This window comes from Ochotona curzoniae, unplaced genomic scaffold, assembly GCF_017591425.1.
Source record: "Ochotona curzoniae isolate NIBS_2020 unplaced genomic scaffold, NIBS_Ocur_1.0 contig_1333, whole genome shotgun sequence".
NCBI lineage: Eukaryota > Metazoa > Chordata > Mammalia > Lagomorpha > Ochotonidae > Ochotona > Ochotona curzoniae.
This window is the reverse complement of record NW_024465043.1, coordinates 24,506-35,662: the sequence shown is the minus strand read 5'-3', so window position 1 is coordinate 35,662 and position 11,157 is coordinate 24,506. Positions and strand designations below refer to the sequence as shown.

At 44.9% G+C, this 11,157-nt stretch overlaps 1 pseudogene; it reads left to right on the top strand.

The window, feature by feature from the left end:
* The first annotated feature begins 9,474 nt into the window (after positions 1-9,474).
* Positions 9,475-10,855, top strand: LOC121146709 (annotated as a pseudogene).
* Positions 10,856-11,157: the final 302 nt, after the last annotated feature.

Genomic DNA, 11,157 nt, shown 5'->3' with positions numbered 1-11,157 from the left:
GGCCGGCTGCCTCCCAGAGGACACATTAGCAAGAAGCTAGAATTAGGCCTGCCCCAGGAGCACAGCCCAGTTCCTCTGATGTGGGTGCACACATCAAAGGGCACCTGAAGTTCTGTCTCAAATGCCTACCATTGCTCCTACACTCGCATTAGCCAAATGCACACATAGTTGTCATGCTATTGGTAGTGCCTTTTCCATGCAATGAATGTGCATGCCTTTTTCCACTTTGGGCATTGTATTTCTTTCAAAGTGATCTGTCAGCTTCTGTATTTGTGTTGTAAATACAGTCTTTATTTGCACTTGTGGAAAATATTTACATTTGTCATGCTTTTTTTCCTGAATTGTTCTCTAGTATGTGTTTAAACCGTCATGTCCATTTAATGCATTTGATTGATTGTTTTGGTGATTTCATTTTTTCTAAAATGTAATGTTTGAGAAAATGTCCTACATTTCTGTACTTTTATTTGAAATATCATACTTATTTAAATCATCAGAGGGCTGGATCTTCACAATTAAGAAATTCATTACCCCAGTTAAAAACATGACTCCCTTTCAGGTTAGGTAGAAATGTTCCCAATGGCCAAGGAGACCTCAGCAGTGGTGGCAGAGACGCTACTGAAACACATCATTCCCAGGTTTGGTGTGCCTCTGTCCATCCAGTCTGACAATGGGCCGGCTTTCATCTCACAGGTCACTCAACAGGTGTCAGAGGTCTTACCCATCACCTGGAGCTCAGATCCTCATGGGTGGATTGATTCCCCCGGGCCCTACTACACATCAGGGTCACCTCTCACAAGCCCCTTGAATGGAGCCCATTTGAGCTGATGTGTGGCCGACCCCTCCTGGTTAAGCACCAGCTTCCTACAAAGTCTTCTACCTTGGCTAACTGTTTACCTTATCTGACTCTGATTCTCAAGCTTCTCTGAGAACACGCAGACCTGTGTCTCCCGTGTCCTGACTCGAACACATCAGTGGACCCAGATGCCCTTCCTCTCCAACAAGGAGACTCCTTTCTACTCAAGACTCTTTACCCAGACTTACTTCAGCCCTGGTGAATTTGACCTCCCACAGTGATCCTTCCCACGCCCACTGTGGTGTACCTCTTGGCTACACCTCCTGGTGCCATCTTTCCCATCTAAATCCTTTCAAAACTTCTACCACATCTTTGTGGAAGGTGCAACAGACAGGGCCTACCACACCAACCTTTCAATGTCAAAATGCATCCCCTTCCTCCAACCCTACTAATTTTCTAAAGCACGTTAACAAAGCAGATGAACTGATTCACACAGTTCAAACAGCAACTTCAGTCTCGATATTGGGGGAGCCACACTCACGTCATGGCTTATTCCAATACTCATTCCGTTAGTAATAATAGGTCTCTTATGAACTATTGCCCCTTGTTTTCTAACATTCATTTAGAAGAAAATTCATGAAACCCCATGGACTGCCTTCAAGTGGATGCTGCTCTACCCCTACACTCTGGTGCCCATGGAGTCTCTTCTGGACCTCAGTTAGGGTCAAGGACACCCGTAGCAGGAAGCAGCCAGATCAATTTGTTAGCCTTCTTTCCTATTAGCACAAGGCTGGAATAATGGGATGAGCCCACTATTGCCCTCCCAGGTCTCTCACTCCCGGATTATGCACTATCCAGGTGGTTCTGTGATTTGACTTGACAGAACTAGGCCCCAGTCCCAGCTTCTGCCAGCTGATGCTGCAGCTAAGCCCAAACAACCCTAATTTTGTTTGCTCAGTAAAAGTAATCAGCCCAGCATGGCTTATCCCAGTTGGGTCCATGAGCCAGCTCTACTCAGTTTACCTCCTATCTTAGCAGGAACTGTGGCTTTTCCTGACTGGTCTTCAACCCAAACTGGTCCTTGCTGTTGGATGTTTCAGCCCAGCCATGGCTCTTGCATACCCACATATGACTCACACATGGCTCAGTAGGGGTTGAGACCTTGCCTAGTCCATCCCACATCTACCCTGGTCCTCCAGGACACCAGAGGGTGTTGGAGTCTGGCCCGGTTTGGTGCATCCAATCCCAGTCCACACTTGTGCCAAGGGAGACTACAACCATTTCCCGTTCAGAACTCAGCCCCCATTCCAGCCCACACGCCCCTTGGTCGGAACCTCAAACCAGCTAGGGTTGTCCTCTTAGCCCCCAACCAGGCCTGTTCCCAGCCATAGATCACGTACATGCCAGTGGTTGCTCTGACACAGGTTGGCTCAGTCCCTCACCTGTCCCAACCTCTGACTTAGACACTGTGACTTAGTGTTCCTGGCTCATGCTGACCAGTAGGTGCAAGAGCCTAGTTCGGCATGACCTATGCTCCCTCCTGGTCTTTAGTTTTGCTTGTGGGCTAAGGTTCGCTCAGTCCTGCCTGATCTACCCTGTTCTATTATGAACTGACACATTAGCCAGCTGTTGGAGCTACTTTGTTCAGCTTGTCCGACTCCCAGGTATGGACCACATGATCACCAGTGGGAGCTATGATTCGCCAATTGAGTTTCCCAAGCTCCTCTCCTTAATCCACTTTCAGACCCAGTTCTCATACATGCCACTGGATTTAGGTCAGGTTCTGGCAAAGTCTTGCCTTCCATTTGGCCTTGTATGAGCTGGTGAACGTTGCAGCCCAGCCTACCCCACACCCTATTCAGGATGCACATTTGGGTGCTGCTGCCCTGACCAGTCCAGACTATTAGGGGTTCCTTCACCTGTGATTGATGGCAGGCTCCTTGGTCATACCTAGCTTAGTCCATCACCACCCCATCTCTTGAGCTAACCAGTGGGCTAGAATTTCCACAGGGTTTGGCCCACACATCCCTCACAGAATCGGCCCCCGGTTATGGTTCTTGTGTGCTAGTTAGTGTAATGGCCCTGCTTAGTGTGACCCTTCTCCTGATCCATCATCATGTCAGGTAACATGATAGATCTCTGCAGGACAAGCCCTGAGCCATAGCTTTTGCATGGACAGGTATTTGGTGGTCAGCATTGTTCAGTGATTACAAGATTTTCAAAGGAAGAGTTGCTGTCATTGGGAATTTTTACAATTGCTTCACATTCTAGAAGCACAGTGGATTCAACCTGTGTTTACCTAAGCAGCAATTCAAAGAATTAAAACCCTAGAGCTCCCAGGCCGGGTGGTCAGCAGGCAGAGCCTGGCACAAAACAGAGCCCAGGCAGGCCCAAGGACAGCTCACCACGTGCACATGGTGGCTGTCGTCTGGGATCCAGGCATGAGACACCCCATCCTGAGACCCACCAGCAGCCAGGAGGCTGCTGGAAGTTTAAACTCACAGGCCCAATGTCGCGCCCCTCCCCAGTCCCATTCACCAAACAATGAGGGCGGCGGGTTTGCCTTGGACCATTCCATTCACAGAGACCGCCCCCCTCAGTGTACTTATTCCAAAGGGAGCAGTCCCCGGAGCCCAGGCAGGCCCAAGGACAGCACACCAGGTGCACATGGTGGCTGTCATCTGGGATCCAGGCATGAGATGCCACATCCTAAAACCCACCAGGTTTCAGTAAAATTTGTTTTTTTTTTTAAGATTTATTTTATTTTTATTGGAAAGGCTGATATACAGAGAGGAGAGACAGAGAGGAAGATCTTCCATCCAATTATTCACTCTCCAGGCGACTGCATTGGTCGATACTATGGTGGTCCAAAGCCAGGAGCCTCTTCCGAGTCTCCCATTGTGTTCAAGGGCCCAGCGCGGTTGCGCAGTGGTTAGGGTCCGAGCCTTACACGCCAGGTATCCCATATGGGCTCCTGTTCTATTTCGGCAGCCCTGCTTTCCTTCCAGCTCCCTCCCTGTGGCCCAGGAAAGCAGTGGAGGACGGCCCAAAGCTTTGGGACCCTGCACCCACTTGGGAGACCTGGAAGAGGCTCCTAGCTTCGGACCAGCATACCATCGGCCCTTGTGCTCACTTGGGGAGTGAATCATCGGACAGAAGATCTTCCTCTCTGTCTGTCCTCTCTGTATATCCGCCTTTCCAATAAAAAATAATAAAAATAAATCTTTAAAATTTTTTTTAAAAATAATAAATGAAACTAAATATTAGATGGAAAACATAGAATATCATTTTGCTTTTAGGTGTCATACATAGTAATTATTTTACAATCTAGTAGAATAGCTAAATAGTGTAATTTCAGCCACAAATTTGCATTTATTTAAATATGAAACTAATTGAAAAACGAAGTAGGCAAGAGTAGATAAGGAAGATTGCAAGGCACATGAAGGATTTACTCATTGGAAACCGATGAACTCCATCTGTATCATCTGTGTATTCTGATCGTCTTCACGACTCTCTAGAAACCGTATTTAAATGGATTATCATGTCAAGACCACACCAAGCACCACAGTCCTGTTGCTGCCCCAATAGTAGGAGTCTCTTTTGGCCTTGGTTTCAATCCACACTCGTTTTTATCTTCCCTTCTCTTGTTGAAACGGTCCAATGAGGGCACACAGTGCATTCATAAACAACTATTATAGCATCGTGACTTTCCAAAATTTAGCAGATCTCATTGACTCAAATTATGCTATTTTAAGAGTTCATTGTAACAGAAATATGAGATATGCATAAAATGTACATGTGAGTACTATTATTTGCCAAAAGCATACAGAGTATAGGGAAATGAGAAAGAAGAAAGTTTAGAAAAGATAAAACTGAAGTTAACACATTGGCTGGGGAGCTCTGACACTTTCTTAGTAGAAACCTAAATGGAAATGCTGACTCACACTGAGCTGTTTAACTCAACTCAGCTGGTATCCCTTAAAGGCACATGACTTAGAATTTTAATATGATATGGTGAGAGATTGTCTGATATGATATGTGATCGTTGTTCATTTCAACTGAGTTTTCAGAATACTTCTGTATCCCCCATCACTTCCATTCTTATTTTTCCTTTGGTTATCTTTATCAATAATAGTAATGATACAATTCATGTTAAAGAAAGCATAATGCTTGTCCACCCAGAAATATTTTTAAAATTTAAATGTCCTAAAATAAACTTAACTATGTCTGTGAGTGATATCTGCAAATATTAATACAAAACAGAAGCAGACGGCAAAAATGTCCATGTCTGTGAATTGGTAGAACTAATATCATGAAATTATCCACACTATTGCAAGTAATTCAGATTCAATATGATCCCAATAGAAAGACTCATGACATTCCCAGATCTAGAAAAAAGAAAAAAGAGGAGCAAGCCAAATTGACATGGAAACACAAGAGACCTTGTAGGGCCAAAGCAATTCTTAAAAGGCTCTCTTATTTGTATTTGAAAGGCACATGATAAAGACAGTGAGGGAGAGAAAGGTCGTTCACCTGCTGATTCACTGCCTAACTGGCTGCAACAGCTGGAACTGAGCTGCTCTGAAGCCAGGAGCCAGCAGCAGCTTTCTGGTCTCCCACATGGGTACGAGGTGCTGGACTTGCGCCATCTTCTACTTCTTTCCCAGGCCTTAAGAGAGAGCTAATCAGCAGTGGATCAGCCAGGACGTGAACCAGTGCCCATGTGGCTTGCTGGCACTAGCAGGTGGAGAATTAGTGTTCATGACAGAAGCTTTAGTATCTTTTTTTATTTTGAGTACCTAGCTTGCTTTATGCTTCCAGACTCATGATGGAAAGTTTTTCCACTTCTGCCATGGCAAGACTAGTACCACATCATGGGGCCTCCTGATCCCCAAGTGTAACCTCCAAGCTCTAAGATGAAGTAAACGCTTTCATTCCCCAAAAGGTTTTTTCACGTCTTTTAGTTAAGGTAATAAAAGGCATTCATTTCAGTTAATTTCTGCAACTGTGCAGTTTAGATCTTTTGACACAGCGTTTCTGTTAGTGTCAATTCTTGGATTGGATTGTTCTTTTCCTTAGTATGAATTCCAAGACTTGTTCCGCAGCTGAGAAGAGTGAACAGGAATACAAGCATACATTCTTTCCTATTCACCTGAATTTCAGATGATTGGTTAGTTATCCTAGCAGTTTTTTTTTTCCGTTGCTCCATCAGTTTCCCCCTACATTCATGGAATCTAGGCAGATCAGAACACCAGCCGTAGCCAAGAGAAGCTGCTTCCCCAAAACAAGCTGGCATGTTCCAGGAGTCTTTCAAATCAGAGTCTACCACCGAGAGCCTTGGACAGGTGGATAAGACGACAGCTTTGAAAAATAGTTACTTTTCCTGTCTTACACGTGGGGAAATGTGCCAGCATCAGAGTAGCTTCCTGATTCCTGGCTGGGCTCTATCCCAGCACCACAAGTCAGAAATGAAGCGATTCGTACACTAACGCTTGTCTCCACTAGAACATTTTTGCCTTAAGCATCAGGATGAAGAAATTCTGTTGTCTGAGGCACAGGCTGCCTTCCCATCTCTCTCCTGTGCTCACACTCCGCTTCCACTCTTGTGCTGCTAGCTCCAACTTCAGCGATTTTCACTAGTTCCTCCTTGTGTGTGCAGCTTCTGCTTTCCTCCAGAGGCCTCGGGGAATTTCTCTCAATCTGTCCAGTGATTTTTCTTCTTCAGCTCCTTCTTTCTTTAAGATTTATTTATTTTTGTTACAAGGTCAGAATACAGAGAGGAGGAGAGAGAGAGGATGCTCTTCCATCCGATGATTCACTCCCCAAGTGAGGGCAAGGGCCGGTGCTGCACCAATCTGAAGCCGGGAGCCAGGAACTTCCTGCCGGTCTTCCACATGGGTGCAGGGTCCCAAGGCTTTGAATCATCCTTGACTGCTTTCCCAGGCCACAAGCAGGGAGCTGGATGGGAAGTGGAGCTGCCGGGATTAGAACAGGCAATCATATGGGATTTTGGTGTGTTCAAGGCGAGGACTTTATCTGCTATGCCATGCCGCCGGGCATCTTCTTCAGCTCTTTCTTCCACCTATTTTTGTCTCATGGTTCTCTCTGCACTCTTGGCTACAATTGCCTACCCTTTCGGACATTTTGTCCCACCACGTGCACGCCCCCACTACCCTTCACATTTAAAAATCACTAAAAATTTTTAGTAGAAGCCGCCTTTAAAAAAAGAGAAAAAGACAGTCTTCTCTTTAGCAGCTAAGAAGCCGATTTTATGCCACAGTAATATGAACACTATGGCATGATCACGACAACAGATCAGTGTAGAGAAATGGTGAACTTGGAGACAGACTCAAAATTCATCAAGTGAATTAACATACCTAAGGAAAAATGTTAGTTTTATTAGCAAGCCTGTCTAAACATCTGAAAAATAAAACCTTCCTTGGGGCATGTTGTGGCATCGCACGCAAAGCAACAGTCTGTGATGTTTCCATCCAAGATGCAGGCTGGCTCAAATCCAGGCTGTTTCACTTCTGATGGAGTTCCTTGATAACAGCTTGGAAAAAGCAAGGGGGGATCTTTCAAATTTGGCTGGGAACCCATCCCTCATGTTGAAGACTTTGATAAAGTTCTTGCTCCTGATTTAAGGCTGGTCCAAACATTGTTGTTGCAACCACTGGGAGAAACAAATGATCTAATTATTTGATTGAAGATTCTCTCTCACTATTTGCATTTGTGTTTATGTATGCCTTTTCCTCTGTGATGCTTTTAAAATAAATCACCCCCAAATTTGAAAACTTTATTTACATGTAACAAATTTAAAAATTTAAAGAGACAAACTTAAAACTTGAGCAAAGGTATGATGACATAGTCAGCTTTTCAGAAATCATAAACATTAAAAGTAGCATAACAAGTACACAACCTTCTTTTCCTCTTAGCTTTGCAACTTTACAAAATTGTTTTCTGCCAAGTGTTGGACCTGGTAGCACGGATACCATAAATTATTTTTTTTCAAGCATTTTGATCTCTCATTCTAAACACTCATCTCTTGCATTTACACAAATCAACTGACACATTTCATAATAACAACTTCAAAATAGACTTTGCTGTGGTAATAAACCACACCCAAATTCTAGTGGTTCACATTGACAAAAATTCTTCAAAATGATTTCAAAGTCGTTATTCATATTATATGTCAGTCCCGATTAGTTATTCCTGTGCCCAGCTGTGTTTCCTGTGTCTGCATATGTCTTCTTGGGTCTGCATTCTGGGCTCTGTACCTAAACACAATGCCGGAGGGATATGCCTTTTCATCGTAAAGGAAAATTAGCAAGGGAAAGAGAAGGAAGAGGCTCTAAAGACTTACAGTTTGAAGGGAATGTGTTGTCTTATTTATTTATGTATTTTTTATTATGAAAGTAATTCTGATGAATACAGCTGCTGGTGTGAGATACTGCAAATCATCTGGAAGTGGGTAGCAAAATATTGAGTGTTAAAAAAGGAAACGAAGCCAGGAGAGCCACATGCAGATTTAGAGCACCTGGGCCTGATCCTTCCTCTGGCTCCTGACTCCAGCTCCCTGCCTACACACATCCTGCCTACACACATCAGTGCTGGCCCAAGCAGGTGGATCCCTGTCATCCACGAGGGAGACCGAGACTGAGTCCCTGAGTCCTGGCCTGGGTACGTGTTAGTCTGTGTTAGTCCTACACATTGCAGCCATGTGGGCAATGAAATCAGTGCAAGAGAAGCTCTCTGAATCTCTCTCTCTCTTTTCTTCTGAAACAGAAATGCAAATAATTAAGAGTCTACAATTCTGAAAGTCGTGTGAACGATTCATATTAAAACGTGTGTATACATACCAATTTGTCAAATGATGCAATTGAAGCTGCACAGATAGCAAATGTGGCATAAACTGAGGATATGACAAATTCAACTGCGTTTCATTAAAATGCACACAGCTGAAATTATCTCCAAAATTGTATCATACAATAATGAATTCTGACTCATTGTGATTCAATTAACATACAGTGATAAAGACCAGAAATGCATATAATTGTAGATAAAATATGATGTCTAGCTTAGCATGTATAGATGGATCTAAAAAGACAATGAAAATCCAGGAAGACTTTTAAGCATCAGGCTTTACAAAATGCTACTTCATTCCTATTTCTCATGTATTGATTATTGTTGCTTCTGTTTTCTTTTAGATCTCATTTTTTTGTATTCCCATGCAAGTGAAGATTTGTATTCAATATTTTATAAAATAATTTAGAAGATTTAAATGTATTTTCTTAGCCCAGAAAAATCCAGCAAGGAAGTTCAGATTGAGGATTGTGGAGATTCAATAATGATAGTAGTGCCCTTTGCAGTAGCCTAGCAGCTAAAGTCCTCGCCTTGAACAAACCAGGATTGCATATGGGCACCAGTTCTAATCCCAGCGACCCCACTTCCCATCCAGCTCCCTCTTTGTGGCTTAAGAAAGCAGTCAAGGACGGCCCAAAGCTTTGGGACCATGCCCCTACGTGAGAGACCTAGAAGAAGCTCCTGGCTCCTGGCTTTGGATCGGCGCAGCTCCGGCCATTGGATGCTTGGAGAGTGAATCATCAGACAGAAGATTTCCCTCTGTCTCTTCTCTCTGTATATCTGCATTTCCAATAAAAGAGATAACTATACTAACAGTCATGATAAGGTAAGAAAAAGAAAAATACGGGAAAGAGAATAAGTAATTAAGAACATTGATTAAATCATTAGATCTGAGCATTAGAACAATCAAGACCATGCAGCACACCTTTCTCTGCCTTTTTAGAAGGGTGCATCTTTCATATCAGATACCCAGGGAAAGGGGAGCCAACTGCTGTCAAATTTCACCGTAATCAGACTCACTGATGAATCCGGATGTGTTTCTGCTCTAAGATCACTTGGACAAATTCTGTTCCACCCTGAGAAGTGTAACAGCCGAAACACACAATACATAGCTGTAACCTCTAAAGTCAGCAGGAACCTGAGTTGGAATTAACCCCGTTCTCCTTGTCCAGCAATATGGAGTCTTCCACAGCTTCTGCTCCTGCAGAATTTCATATTCCCACATGTGATCCATCGACCTCGTTCAGGTTGCCCTGGCATCCCAGGTCGCCTTTGACTCTGTTGTAAATCAGTTGTATGCTTCTTTGTTTTTTCTGTTTTTCTTTTCTTTTTTTTTTTTTTTTCATTTCCGTGTGCTTTTGCCTGTTTGATTTTGCGGTGTGAGCAAAATTTACTTCAAAAAGACAAATGGGAGTGCAGCTGAGCCCCCTCGGCAGGTGGGTCTGCGCTGAGTGCGCAGTTGGCGTCAGCCGCAGCAGGCACCAGAGCAGGGCTGTGCGTCCTAGGTGGGGTTGCAGTGCTCTCCCTCCTGCCCTGGTTGGCTTCCTGGACAGCACTGGAAGGAGGTGGGGGGACCCGTTCTGGCCGGCCACAGTCACATTCCTCCCCCTCATCGGATTGGTGTACAAGGTGGTGAAGATGCTGACGGCTGACCCACTTGATGGCATCAAGTTGTTCCCCAACCCGGAGGACCACACTGACCTGCATGTCACCATTTGGGGCCCTGAGGGAACCCTGCACGCATGCTGGAGGCTTGTTCCCGCATGGTACTCCTGCTGGGGAAGGACTTCCCTGCCTCTTCCCGCAAAGGGCTACTTCCTGACCAAGATCTTCCACCCTCACGTGGGCGCCAATGGCGAGAGCTGTGTTAATGTGCTCAAGAGGGACTGGACGGCAGAGCTGGGCATCCAACACGTGCTGCTGAGCATCAAGTGCCTGCTGATCCACCCCAACCCTTAGTCTGCACTCAAGGAGGAGGCCGGCCACCTGCTCTTGGAGAACTGCTAGGAATGTGCCACCCATGCCCGCCTGCTCACTGATCCATGGCAGCATGAGAGTCGAGGGTGGCCGGGCCCTGGTGAGTGAGTGGGGCTGCAGCTGCCTCCTCCGACCCTGGGCCCGGGGAGGGGCTGAGGGCCCCAAGGCTGAGAAACATCTGATGAGCATGATAAGAAGCTGGTGGCCAAGAAGACAGACTAGATGCTGCCCTGCAGAGGCTGTATCTGCTCTCGTCCCCCTCCCCTTCCCCCTCCCTACAACTGTCTCTGTTATTTAAATTATGGCTGGGTGGGGGAGGGCCTGTTAAGAAATTGCATTTTCCATTAAGCGAAAAATAAGGAATTTTCATTGCATATCTTTCATTTCCTTTTTTTATATAAAGATTTATTTATTTTTATTGGAAAGTCAGAAATACATAGGGGAGGAAGGACAGAGAGGAAGATCTTCCATCCAATGATTCACTCCCCAAGTGTCTACAATGGCTGGTGCTACACAGATCCAAA